General features: G+C 46.6%; 1 pseudogene; it reads right to left on the bottom strand.

Annotated features, from left to right (window-relative positions):
* Positions 1-3,766: 3,766 nt before the first annotated feature.
* Positions 3,767-4,491, bottom strand: LOC144265276 (small nuclear ribonucleoprotein F pseudogene; annotated as a pseudogene).
* Between the last annotated feature and the right edge of the window lie 10,239 nt (positions 4,492-14,730).

Below are 14,730 nucleotides of genomic sequence, written 5' to 3'. Positions count from 1 at the left end.
GGTAGGTGGAGGAATGGGGACGTGGTGTGGTCAGGGGAGGGGGAGGAGGCGGAGGTGAGGTGGGGCACGGGGTGGGGATGGGAGCTTGGCTGCTGGTGGGTGCAGAGCACCCACTAATTTTTCCCCGTGGGTCGTCCAGGAATGGAGCACCTACAGAGTTGGCGCCTATGCTTCAAACAACTCCCTAACCTTGCCAAGCTCATCATCAGAAGCAAATTCCCCACAGACTAGGATACACCAACTCAAAGGGGCACCAGGCCCTGCCTGCACAACAGATGTAAAACCTTTATATGTATATCCACTGCTACAATGATTAGCACCCCCACAACAAACATTTCAAGATAGAGGGGTCCTACACATGCTTTTCAAAACACGTGGTACACCTCATACAGTGCATCAAATGCCCCAGGAACAACTATGTGGGTGAAACCAGACACTCACTATGCTCTCAAATGAACTCACACAGAACAATGATAAAAGACACAAACATCACATCACCTGTGGTGAACACTTGTCACAAAGCAATCACTCCATATCTGATCTTTCAATACTTGTCCTTAATGGAAAGTTGCACAATACCTTCAAATTCAAAACCCTGAGCTTAACAGGGACACTGGTTTTATGGCTCATTGCAACAATTTGTGACACACCTTACTGCCTGCTATCCTTAATTGCTCATTTCAAACCCTTTATGCATAACAATCTAGCCCCTAACCGCTCATTCTTTTCAAGTGACCACCTCCAGTATGTTACCCTTCTGCTTAACAATCTGTTCCAACTTGTATTTAGCTCAGACCCTCTGTTTCCTTCCCCTGAGCTGACAAGGAGCTCTGTGTAACTCACAAGCTTGTACCTTTCACCAGCAGAAGTTGATCCAATAAAGAGCTATTACCTCACCCACCTTGTCTTTCTGTTTATAGTCTGTTTCATTTTTCTAGCTGAGTTTTTTTGTGTACTGGTTCACAACAGTGCACAGACTGCTTTAAATACAAAAATGCTTTGTAGTGCCAATTTACACAGAGACATTTCAGAAGAACATTTCTGCACATGTGAGATTATTTTGTAAACCCTTGCCCGGAACCACAGATCTAAACTTGACAGCCTCCCCTTTAATTTACTTCTCAATGAACCCAGCAGTTCATGAACTGGGTAAGATGTAAGCTACAACTGTTGTTGTTTTTGTCCCTCTGGCTGCGTTGTGCTTTCATATGATTTATTCAGGTTTCATGCTGACTAAGAACATTGCCTAAGGGTCACTGCGCCCTAGATGTCAGGCAAGAAATGCCGCTTTGTTACTAAGAGCACTAGACAAGGCGGAACCAGGATGGGTTGATGTGATTTTGCCTTCCAATATGCCTGCAGCAATTTCTGAGAATTGTTTAAAACCATGTGATTGCTGAACAAGCTCCGCCAAGTTCTGGCCTGACCTAATTCAACATCTCACACAGCAAACACTTAAGATGAAATTCACCCTGGTGTGCAGGGCCACCAGAAGGCCTTCTGCAGCACTGAAGCCCTATGTCAAGGTGCTGGTGAAGTGGCATGGGGAAGTTTTGGCAGCCCCTGTGCTCTGGGGGGAGGGGGAGGTTCCTCTGTGCAGCCACATAGCCCAGCACAGACGTGAGCTAGGGATGGGGCCATGGGATCCAACATCTATGTGGATCCACTTGAGAGTGCCTGGCATAGAAGCAAGTGGGGGAGTGCTACACTGCATTCACCAGGCTTCAGGTAGATTTTGCCTCCCTAAGTCCATGACCTTCCCCACCCAATTATTTGCACTATATGTGGGTGAAGTGAATTTCACATTTGAAATTCAAGGACCTGGTTGTGCTTTCCAGTATGTCCACTCAACTCCCCATGACTTCAGTGTGAACTCCATGGGTGTAATTGAGATCACAACTGAGCCCTACACTCTTAAAGGGTTACGGCCAGGGTACAGAATACCCTTGGATTTCCACCTGTTCTGAAGTTCTTATCTTCAAAATCACATCCATTTACACTTGGCAACTTTCCTCCCATTTTCATGTTGAACCAGGTGATGAATCCTTTCATATCCTCTTTATGTTGCATGATGTATTTGTTTATATAAAATATTACTCACAAGGATATGCTCAGGAGATTACATGCATAAATTTTGGGTGGATCCCAACAGATAGCATCACACATTCATTATGATGGCTTGGTGCGACAGCCAGGATTCATATGACATAGTGTAGAAACAGTTTCCCTGGTAAGCTTCATGCTATATGTTACAACTTTGAAAGGGTCTGTATAGACTGATTCCCCACTCTGGCACTTCGCGTGCAGAAGGTGGGGGCCCACAAGGATTCTAAAACTTAATACTGGCTACTCCAGGCTTGTATTAAACTCCCAAGGTTACAGCTTCTCTCTGACCTTGGATGGGTAGATGCTACCACCACTGAAATGCAAAAAAAAATCCCCTTTGGACCCAGGAAGGCATACTTGGGGTACCCTCAAGCCCTTTCAACCCTGCTCCGGGGAACAGCTGAGAAAGAAAACAAAGGAAATCAGCTGTTGCCACAAGCTAATTAAACAACATATGCACAAACCTCTTAGGACACAAAAACCCAATCCTGGTATTAAAAAGGTACATTTTATTAAAAACAAAAAAAGAAAATACATTTGGAACGTAGGCTATTGCTAGATTTAAAAAGAGCAAATATAATAAGAAGCATCAAGAATGGTTTTCTTGAAGTCCAGCTTAATAGTTACAAGCAAAACAAAAGCATTTGGGGGTTAGCACAGAGGAGTCCACAAGCCTTACAGAAATAAAAGATATAAACCTAATTGTGTCTTCCTAGACATTCCCTGATCTACTTACATATCTGGGGTTTCAGATAAGTAATTCCTAGGTATGATTTGATGAATTTTTATAGCTGGTTTAAAGCTTCTTACAGCATTGCTGCTCTGTGTCTTCTCTCTCTGGAGAACAACAACAGCCAGACAAAGGGAAAGTTTTTCCCCAATTTTTAAAAGTTCTAACCCTCCCATTGGTTCTTTTGATCAGGTGCCCACTCCCTTCCTTTTACCTATGGGCTTTTTTAACGATTTACAGGTAAAGCAAGTAGAGAACAGCTACTAACAGGGATTTTGTAGCTAACTGGCTGGCTGGGTGTCTATAAAAAGGAGCTACCTCCCCACTTCATTTATTATAGGGTTCATTTGTGCAGAGCTACTACATCCACAGAAGTAATAGTGTTCAGTGCTCGTAATAGGATCAACCGATAGAGCAGTCAAATTTCTGACTGGAAAATTAGAAACAAAATCTTGTGACAATGGAGGGAAGCCCCTACTTTTCACATTTATTTACTATTTTCCAACTGGAAAAAAGGGTTGGAAAAAAGTGAGCATATTATGTTTTCCCTACTTTCAGACACTTCTTAACCTTTACCCTCCTTTTTTCATGAGAAAGAAGGAAACAAATTTAAAAGGGAGAAAAATACAGTGGGAACAAAAATCCAGAAAACTGATGATGTAATGTTTCTAACCTGATAGATAAACCTGTAACCAAACTAGAGTGGTTTGGTAGGTGGAGTTTTTGTAGACCCAGACAGAATGGGAATTCACCTTCTCACCAGCCTCCTCATGCAGCTTCAATTACTCTTCTGAATTCATCTCTCACGTCTAATAAAACCACCTGAATTGTGTACAGGAAATGTCAGTGCTGCTCAGAGGAGCATTACCTTCCTGTGGCTAGTTTGAGAGGGGAATGTACTAGGCCAAATGCCTGCCTAGTGTTAGGGTCTCAGAGGGTCTCCTTCTGGATCCACCTCCTCCTAGCATAGAGGGTCTCAGCTGTGTCTGTTGCACTATTCCCTCCCACCTTGGACCTCCCAAAGGCCATTTCAGAGGGTGAGGGATCCATAGCTCTAGAGGGGCAGTCTGGGGGGGGCGGAAAAGAGGGAGATGCATATAGTCCCCTCTAAAACCCTGCAGAAAAACTGGAAGCCAGATGATGTAGCATGAGGCTTAATTAACTCTTCAACGGGTCCCTACACTCTAGTTAAACCCCCTAAAGGGAAGCACTGGGGAACAGCAGCTGAGTGGATCCCTTGCAGCCTGACTTCAATGAAGTAATCCAGTGAAGGAGCTGTGGAGAGCAGCAGCGGCTATCAGCGGTGGCACAGGTTCGCCTCCTGTGGGATCTCTGATAGAATTGCTATTCTCTTTTGTGAAAAACTGATCTTTATTTTCCAGAAATATACAATCTTTTTCTCTCATTTCTCCATCTTCTTCTTCTACTCCTCTGATGTACAGGACATTCTTACAGCTTATCAAAACTTCACCAAGGTGTCCTGACAATGCACCATCTATGTATTCTTCTGTGCTTACAAGCTGCATGTTCATGTAGCCATCGACAGACACCAGGTAGCCCTTGTACTCCATCCCCCACTTCAGCTTCACCATCACCGGCTTCCCTGTCAGCCCATTCAGGAAGGGCTTGGGGTTCAGCGGCAAGCTCATGGTAACGCGGCCTGGCACAAGGCAGCAGTAAAAACAAAAATTACTCACTGGGCCGCACGTGCATCCAAAGGATGTAAGACTCACAAAGTTCAAACTCCTACCTCCAGTCTGCTGACTTCTGTGTGAGGATATGATCCCAGCCAGCATCTTGATCCTCAACCCTTCCTCATTCCAGCAGGCCGGGCCTCTATGCCACCTACTACTCAGACCCTGTGTACAGGGTGCAGAGAGGGTATTTATGGCTTTTTGACAGTAAGGACACATTTTTGTTTATTTCTCATATTACAGCTCATGCTTCAGTCACAATTTCAGTTTCTTTCACGCTGATGAGGCTTAAGAGACCAAAGGTTTCTTAAAAACAGAGGGGATAAGTGCCTATTTTAATGGACCAGGGAGCTCATTCCATCTATTTGGGGCTTGAGTGAATTATTCCAAATTAAAGAATGGGGATCGCTCCCTCCTTGTTCCCATGTCCCATACACAAGAACAAGAGGATGCAATGATATCGAGGGGCAGTAGCATAAGAGCCACTGAAAAAGAATTTTTGCTGCACACAGAGGACAGACAGCCTGCAAAAATCACTGCCATAGGAAGATGTGGATGGTGACAAAATGTTTGGCTGGGTGCTATAAAGAGCTGGCTAATATTATGACACTAGTAACTTTTGCAGCTATGCAAGTTAAGATATAATGATGGAGAGGGTGAGAAAAACCCATGGTTCTAGGTATAAGAAAATAACTTATTACAGGAGTCATCAAGATAGGTGCATTATGGAGGTTTATTCTGCTACTTCCCTTTCATGCCTCAGGTATTAGCCCTAGTTAGAAGCAGGATACTTGATTGCACGAATGAATGGTATGATCCAGTCTGGTAAATCCTATTAAGTCATCCTATTGTATTGCAGCTCCCTCTTTGTGGAGCAAAGCGTGGGTGAAAGAAAACAAAGCATAGGAGCTGCAGCAATGCAGGTGTGAGCTAGGAAGCAGAGCACAAGGGGAGATGGAAAAACAGGGAGTTCCTGCAATGCTGCAGGATGGATCTGAACCGAGAGCAGAGAATAGCAAATTATCTAGGAAATATGTGTATATTTTTTAGAATAGCTCCAATCAGAGCTTAGAATGAATTGTTCTCTTTCCTCCTTTCTTCTCTCTCTAAAATATTATTTCATGTGATCATTATCTCATTCTCTGCATAATACGTTCTTGTTCTAGTAAGATAGTGAGGAGCTATTTTTACTGAATTTGAGGAATGCTGCCAGCTCTGATCTTGCCTGGGGGGAAAAAAGTACTGGAACTCACCCTTTGAAGTTCAGGTTGTGCCCTGCTGGAAAAGAATCGGGACACAATGGAAGATAAAAGATCCCTTTGTTGAATGTGCATCAGGGAAGCCTTGTGATTCAGGGCAGGTCTACAGTAGAAGCTCAAACTGGCTGCTATGGTGCAATTGGTGAAGATGTTCTATGCTGATGGGAGACCGGGAGAGAGCTCTCTCATCAGCATATTAAAATCACCTCTACGAGAGGCAGTAGCTATCACACTGGCTCTTAGGTCGGTATAACTTACGTCACTTGGCCGTGGCTGAGTCACACCCCTGAGCCCTGGTCTACACTAGGACTTTAGGTCGAATTTAGCAGCCTTAAATCTATGTAACCTGCACCCATCCACACGATGAAGCCCTTTATTTCAACTTAAAGGGCTCTTAAAATGGATTTCCTTACTCCACCCCTGACAAGTGGATTAGTGCTTAAATCGGCCTTGCCGGGTCGAATTTGGAGTACTGTGGACACAATTCGATGGTATTGGCCTCCAGGAGCTATCCCAGAGTGCGCCATTGTGACCGCTCTGGACAGCACTCTCAACTCAAATGCACTGGCCAGGTAGACAGGAAAAGAACCGCGAACTTTTGAATCTCATTTCCTGTTTCGCCAGAGTGGCAAGCTGCAGGTGACCATGCAGAGCTCATCAGCAGAGGTGACCATGATGGAGTCCCAGAATCGCAAAAGAGCTCCAGCATGGACCAAATGGGAGGTATGGGATCTGATCGCTGTATGGGGAGAGGAATCCGTGCTATCAGAACTCCGTTCCAGTTTTCGAAATGCCAAAACCTTTGTCAAAATTTCCCAGGGCATGAAGGACAGAGGCCATAACAGGGACCCGAAGCAGTGCCGCATGAAACTTAAGGAGCTGAGGCAAGCCTACCAGAAAACCAGAGAGGCGAACGGCCGCTCCGGGTCAGAGCCCCAAACATGCCACTTCTATGATGAGCTGCATGCCATTTTAGGGGGTTCAGCCACCACTACCCCAGCCGTGTGCTTTGACTCCTTCAATGGAGATGGAAGCAACACGGAAGCAGGTTTTGGGGACGAGGAAGATGATGATGATGAGGTTGTAGATAGCTCACAGACAGCAAGCGGAGAAACCGGTTTTCCCGACAGCCAGGAACTGTTTCTCACCCTTGACCTGGAGCCAGTACCCCCCGAACCCACCCAAGGCTGCCTCCTGGACCCGGCAGGCGGAGAAGGGACCTCCGGTGAGTGTACCTGTTAAAATACTATACATGGTTTAAAAGCAAGCATGTGAAAGGATTAATTTGCCTGGCATTTGCGGCTCTCCTGGATGTACTCCCAAAGCCTTTGCAAAAGGTTTCTGGGGAGGGCAGCCTTATTGCGTCCTTCATGGTAGGACACTTTACCACTCCAGGCCAGTAACACGTACTCGGGAATCATTGTACAACAAAGCATTGCAGTGTATGTTTGTTGGCGTTCAAACAACATCCGTTCTTTATCTCTCTGTGTTATCCTCAGGAGAGTGAGATATCATTCATGGTCATCCGGTTGAAATAGGGTGCTTTTCTTCAGGGGACATTCAGAGGAGCCTGTTCCTGCTGGGCTGTTTGCCTGTGGCTGAACAGAAATGTTCCCCGCTGTTAGCCACAGGGAGAGGGGAGGGTTGAGGGGGTAGCCACGCGGCGGGGGGAGGCAAATGCGACCTGGTAACGAAAGCACATGTGCTATGTATGTAATGTTAACAGCAAGGTTTACCGTGAAAGAGCGTAGCCACTGTTTTATAAAATGTGTCTTTTTAAATACCGCTGTCCCTTTTTTTTCCTCCACCAGCTGCATGTGTTTCAATGATCACAGGATCTTCTCCTTCCCAGAGGCTAGTGAAGATTAGAAAGAAAAAAAAACGCACTCGAGATGAAATGTTCTCTGAGCTCATGCTGTCCTCCCACACTGACAGAGCACAGATGAATGCGTGGAGGCAAATAATGTCAGAGTGCAGGAAAGCACAAAATGACCGGGAGGAGAGGTGGCAGGCTGAAGAGAGTAAGTGGCAGGCTTAAGACAGGGCTGAAACTCAAATGTGCCGGAGCGTGATGAGAGGAGGCAGGATTCAATGCTGAGGCTGCTGGAGGATCAAACCAGTATGCTCCAGTGTATGGTTGAGCTGCAGCAAAGGCAGCTGGAGCACAGACTGCCACTACAGCCCCTGTGTAACCAACTGCCCTCCTCCCCAAGTTCCATAGCCTCCACATCCAGACGCCCAAGAACGCGGTGGGGGGGCCTCCGGCCAACCAGCCACTCCGCCACAGAGGATTGCCCAAAAAAAAAAGAAGGCTGGCATTCAATAAATTTTAAAGTTGTAAACTTTTAAAGTGCTGTGTGGCATTTTCCTTCCCGCCTCCACCACCCCTCCTGGGCTACCTTGGTAGTCATCCCCCTATTTGTGTGATGAATGAATAAAGAATGCATGAATGTGAAGCAACAATGACTTTATTGCCTCTGCAAGCGGTGATTGAAGGGAGGAGGGGAGGGTGGTTAGATTACAGGGAAGTAGAGTGAACCAAGGGGCGGGGGGTTTCATCAAGGAGAAACAAAGAGAACTTTCACACCGTAGCTGGCCAGTCATGAAACTGGTTTTCAAAGCTTCTCTGATGCGTACCGCGCCCTCCTGTGCTCTCCTAACTGCCCTGGTGTCTGGCTGCGCGTAACCAGCAGACAGGCGATTTGCCTCAACCTCCCACCCCACCATAAACGTCTCCCCCTTACTCTCACAGATACTGTGGAGCACACAGCAAGCAGTAATAACAGTGGGAATATTGGTTTCGCTGAGATCTAAGCGAGTCAGTAAACTGCGCCAGCGTGCCTTTAAATGTCCAAATGCACATTCTACCACCATTCTGCACTTGCTCAGCCTGTAGTTGAACAGCTCCTGACTACTGTCCAGGCTGCCTGTGTACGGCTTCATGAGCCATGGGAGCAAGGGGTAGGCTGGGTCCCCTATAGGCATTTTGCAAAAAAGAAAAGGAGTACTTGTGGCACCTTAGAGACTAACCAATTTATTTGAGCATAAGCTTTCGTGAGCTGAAGTGAGCTGTAGCTCACGAAAGCTTATGCTCAAATAAATTGGTTAGTCTCTAAGGTGCCACAAGTACTCCTTTTCTTTTTGCGAATACAGACTAACACGGCTGTTACTCTGAAACCTATAGGCATTTCAACATCCCCAACAGTTATTTTCTGGTCTGGGAATAAAGTCCCTTCCTGCAGCTTTTGAAACAGATCAGAGTTCCTGAAGATGCGAGCGTCATGTACCTTTCCCGGCCACCCCACGTTGATGTTGGTGAAACGTCCCTTGTGATCCACCAGAGCTTGCAGCACAATTGAAAAGTACCCCTTGCGGTTTATGTACTCGCAGGCTTGGTGCTCCGGTGCCAAGATAGGGATATGGATTCCGTCTATGGCCCCACCACAGTCAGGGAATCCCATTGCAGCAAAGCCATCCACTATGACCTGCACATTTCCCAGGGTCACTACCCTTGATATCAGCAGATCATAGAATCATAGAATATCAGGGTTGGAAGGGACCTCAGGAGGTCATCTAGTCCAACCCCCTGCTCTAAAGCAGGACCCATCCCCAATTAAATCATCCCAGCCAGGGCTTTGTCAAGCCTGACCTTAAAAACTTCTAAGGAAGGAGATTCCACCACCTCCCTAGGCAACGCATTCCAGTGTTTCACCACCCTCCTAGTGAAAAAGTTTTTCCTAATATCCAACCTAAACCTCCCCCACTGCAACTTGAGACCATTACTCCTTGTCCTGTCCTCTTCCACCACTGAGAATAGTCTAGAACCATCCTCTCTGGAACCACCTCTCAGGTAGTTGAAAGCAGCTATCAAATCCCCCCTCATTCTTCTCTTCTGCAGACTAAACAATCCCAGTTCCCTCAGCCTCTCCTCATAAGTCATGTGTTCCAGACCCCTAATCATTTTTGTTGCCCTTCGCTGGACTCTTTCCAATTTATCCACATCCTTCTTGTAGTGTGGGGCCCAAAACTGGACACAGTACTCCAGATGAGGCCTCACCAATGTCGAATAGAGGGGGACGATCACGTCCCTCGATCTGCTGGCTATGCCCCTACTTATACATCCCAAAATGCCATTGGCCTTCTTGGCAACAAGGGCACACTGCTGACTCATATCCAGCTTCTCGTCCACTGTCACCCCTAGGTCCTTTTCCGCAGAACTGCTGCCTAGCCATTCGGTCCCTAGTCTGTAGCTGTGCATTGGGTTCTTCTGTCCTAAGTGCAGGACCCTGCACTTATCCTTATTGAACCTCAGATTTCTTTTGGCCCAATCCTCCAATTTGTCTAGGTCCCTCTGTATCCTATCCCTGCCCTCCAGCGTATCTACCACTCCTCCCAGTTTAGTATCATCCACAAATTTGCTGAGAGTGCAATCCACACCATCCTCCCAGATCATTTATGAAGATATTGAACAAAACCGGCCCCAGGACCGACCCCTGGGGCACTCCACTTGACACCGGCTGCCAACTAGACATGGAACCATTGATCACTACCCGTTGAGCCCGACAATCTAGCCAACTTTCTACCCACCTTATAGTGCATTCATCCAGCCCGTACTTCTTTAACTTGCTGACAAGAATACTGTGGGAGACAGTGTCAAAAGCTTTGCTAAAGTCAAGATACAATACATCCACTGCTTTCCCTTCATCCACAGAACCAGTAATCTCATCATAGAAGGTGATTAGATTAGTCAGGCATGACCTTCCCTTGGTGAATCCATGCTGACTGTTCCTGATCACTTTGATTGCGTGGGCTACTTGCATCATAGCAGCCCCCACAGTAGATTTGCCCACTCCAAATTGATTCCCAACTGACCGGTAGCTGTTTGGCATTGCAAGCTTCCACAGGGCTATCGCCACTCGCTTCTCAACTGTGAGGGCTGCTCTCATCTTGGTATTCATGCGCTTCAGGGCAGGGGAAAGCAAGTCAAAGTTCCATGAAAGTGCCCTTACGCATGCGAAAGTTTCACAGCCACTGGGAATCATCCCAGACCTGCAACACTATGCGGTCCCACCAGTCTGTGCTTGTTTCCCGAGCCCAGAATCGGCGTTCCACAGCATGAACCTGCCCCATTAGCACCATGATGCATGCATTGCCAGGGCCCATGCTTTCAGAGAAATCTGTGTCCATGTCCTGATCACTCATGCGACCGCGCTGACGTCGCCTACTCGCCCGGTATCGCTCTGCCAGGTTCTGGTGCTGCATATACTGCTGGATAATGCGTGTGGTGTTTAATGTGCTCCTAATTGCCAAAGTGAGCTGAGCGGCCTCCATGCTTGCCTTGGTATGGCGTCCGCACAGAAAAAAGGCACAGAACGATTGTCTGCCGTTGCTCTGATGGAGGGAGGGGCGACTGACGACACAGCTTACAGGGTTGGCTTCAGGGAGCTAAAATCAACAAAGGGGGTGGCTTTACATCAAGGAGTATTTCAGGCAGGACTTCACGGAGGGTTCCAATAAGAAATGGTGCACCTAAGTTATTGTTCTTATTGGAACAAGGAGGTTAGCCTGGCCTCTGATTGATACATGGCTAGATTTACCTCGCTGCACCTTCTCTGTGAGTGACTGCAGTGTGACCTAGAGGAACGAGTCCCCTAGACGGGGGACGGGGGGAAGCAAATGAGTACAAAACAAATCTGGTCTATTTCTTGTTTTGATACACTCCATCTATCTTTTACATCTTTGGCTGGCAGCAGACGGTGCAGAAGGACTGCATGCCATCCTCATCTCTTGCCTGCCTGGCAGAAGATGGTACAATACGACTGCTAGCAATCCATATTGCCTGCCTGCTCACCATAAGATGGTTCAATAGGACTGACTGCAGGACTAAAGAGAATGACTTGATCAAGTCACTCCAAATTTAGTCCCTGCGCCCATGTCTGCCCAGGCGCTCCTGGCTGACGTGGCCAGGAGCACCTCGGACATGACGAGGACGGCTACCAGTCCTATTGCACTGTCTGCTGCCACAAGGCAATGGGTTGCTGCTACTGTTTAGCAATGCAGTACCACGTCTGCCAGCACCCAGGAGACATACTGTGACAGTGAGCTGAGCGGGCTCCATGCTTGCCATGGTATGGCGTCTGCACAGGTAACTCAGGAAAAAAGGCGCAAAATGATTGTCTGCCCTTGCTTTCACGGAGGGAGGGAGGGAACGGGGGCCTGACGATATGTACCCAGAACCACCCGCAACAATGTTTTAGCCCCATCAGGCATTGGGATCTCAACCCAGAATTCCAATGGGCAGCGGAGACTGCGGGAACTGTGGGATAGCTACCCTCAGTGCAATGCTCCGGAAGTCGACTCTAGCCGTGGTACTGCGGAAGCACTCCGCCGAGTTAATGCACTTAGAGCATTTTCTGTGGGGACACACACACACTCGAATATATAAAACCGATTTCTAAAAAACCGACTTCTATAAATTTGACCTAATTTCGTAGTGTAGACATACCCTGAGTGACAAATTATACGGACATAACCTATAGTGTTAACAAGCCCTAGTGTTAAGGAAAGAGAGGGAGTGGGGGAACTCCTGAAGGTGACTCATAATGTGAGATGAGCAATGACTGTATATTTGGTATATAGTATTGTGTTTTCCTGGGGCATAAGCATAGGGATGCCAAATTAATTTAATTCTATTCCATTTTAAATTATATTTCATGGGCCAGGGGATAAATTTGGAAATTACTACATCCTAGGGGTGTGGTTTTTTGTATTTGTATGTTTTTCACAACATACAAGATCTTTAAACATAAAGCGGGGACAGCTACTGTCTAAAATTTACCTATGAATCACCAAAAAATCCTGAGCACAAACCGACTCCATAGTCAGGAGTTTTTATAAACCCTCTGCAGACTTTGTGAATTTTAAGTGCTCAAATACACTTGTTTTCCTTTAGCTTTCCTTAAAATTCTCACAGAGCCTGAATGCTGTCTTCTCTCTTATGTTTTTGTCTGCTGCATGGCAATATGAATTAACATGACCTTATTTGTCTTCTTTTATACAACACCTATGTCTGGCCGGTTTCCTCACACCTTTGCCTGTGACAACTGCCAGATCCATAAAATCTTAGCCTCTTCATTCTCTAGAGCACTTGCAATTTGCTGGTCACAATATTGCAGGGTGCATGTAAATCTGTACTTGCCACAGTCTCCACTGCAGACTCTTGGCAACCTCACTGTGTCTGTCCATATATTCTCTCCCAACCAGGCTCATGCAGGTGATCAGCACATGCTGCACCATCTCTTCCTTTTTGGAACAATTCTGCAGTTCAGGAAGTAGTTCTCTTGGTCAATTTTGTTTCAAACATTAAGTTTGACTAATTTTCTTCATTCATAATGAGGCTCTCTGTCTCTCTTTCGAGGTCGTCTCCTACAAGCCATGTGTTTATTAATCTTTCATCACTGATTGGTTATTAATTATTTAATAATAATAATGATGATAATTTATAATACGTTAGCACCTAAGAGCCCCAGTCATGGACCAGGACCCCATTGTGCTAGGTGCTGTACAAACACAGAACAAAAAGACAGTCCCAGCCCCAGGGAGCTTAGAATCTAGGTAAAAGAAAAGAGACAGCAGATGGATATACACAGGTATGAGCATACAAGGAAACAATGAGAGAACGTTGGTCAGCGTGACAGGCAGTGGTCTCTACACACTGGGGTAGCGGCGGCAGGGCTCTAGCAGCACTTTACAGGGCCCAGGGCTCTGGCTGTTGCGGGGAACCCTGGGCCCTTTAAAGGCCCCGCCTCTTCTGGATGAGGCTACACCCAATGCTCAGGACTCCGGAGTACCGGTAAATCCTTTAAGTTACCTTCACCCCCGGGAATACCATTCTGAACAGCGCTCTGCTCTGGCCCTGCTGGCACGACCTTGCCCTGATGGTACATATGAGGTCACACTGGCAGGGGCATGGAGGCATGCTCTTGAAAATGGCATCCCCCACGCGGCATGACCTTGCACGCACCCTGCATACAAGGTAGGGTTGCCAATTTTGGTTGGATGTATTCTTGGAGGTTTCATCACATGACATATTCTTTAATTAAAGATTAATCTTTAATTCCTGGAGACTCCAGGACAATCCTGAAGGATTACTATTACAAGGTCATGTGGCGGGGGGAGGGGAGCATCATGTAGGCAGAGGTGGGCTCATGCTGTTACCAAAAGTGCTGAAATGTCTGGTATTCTGGGAACATGTGAACAGCTACTCTATGGTAGGCACAAGATGTACTGCAACTTATGTTAGAGGCCAGTGACCTTGCTGGGTGTGTGATATAGTACAGGCTGGTGTACACAGGATATGTTACAAGCTGCTGTTGGTAATGTGCATGGGATACGTCATGGGGTAATGGGTCAGATGGAAGGTACGCAACATTGCCAGCTCTTGTGATTTTATTGTAAATATGTGACTCTTCTCAAAGCCCCAGCTTTGAAGTCATTTGACTATGTGAGAAGTTCAGCGTGTGCTATTTAAAAACAGCATGTTTCTAGCACTTGTGGCTATGGAGGGGGAAAAAATGGAAAATATGACCTTCTTGAGGCTCAAACCACAGAGGACAAATAAAAACAACAACAGTATTTATTATGTTTAGGATCCTAGGACTTTTAAGTTAGGCTCAAGTTTTCTCAGGGCCTGACTCCTGAATGTTAACTACTTATGCTAAACAATCTGTTCACCTTGTATTCAGCTGTGACGCTCTGAGGACCTTTCCCAGACCTGAAGAAGAGCTCTGTGTGTGTGTGGCTCAAACACTTGTGCCTCTCACCAACACAAATGGGGCCCATCACACCTATTACTTCACCCACCTTGCCTCTGCACCTGGCAATAAGGAGTAGTACACCAAGCGCGGAGCTGGGCACATGTCTGTAGAGCCAGACGCTGGGT

Source organism: Eretmochelys imbricata, chromosome 1 (assembly GCF_965152235.1).
Source record: "Eretmochelys imbricata isolate rEreImb1 chromosome 1, rEreImb1.hap1, whole genome shotgun sequence".
Classification (NCBI taxonomy): domain Eukaryota; kingdom Metazoa; phylum Chordata; order Testudines; family Cheloniidae; genus Eretmochelys; species Eretmochelys imbricata.
Note: the sequence above shows the minus strand (reverse complement) of the source record. Positions and strands in the feature narration are given on the sequence as shown.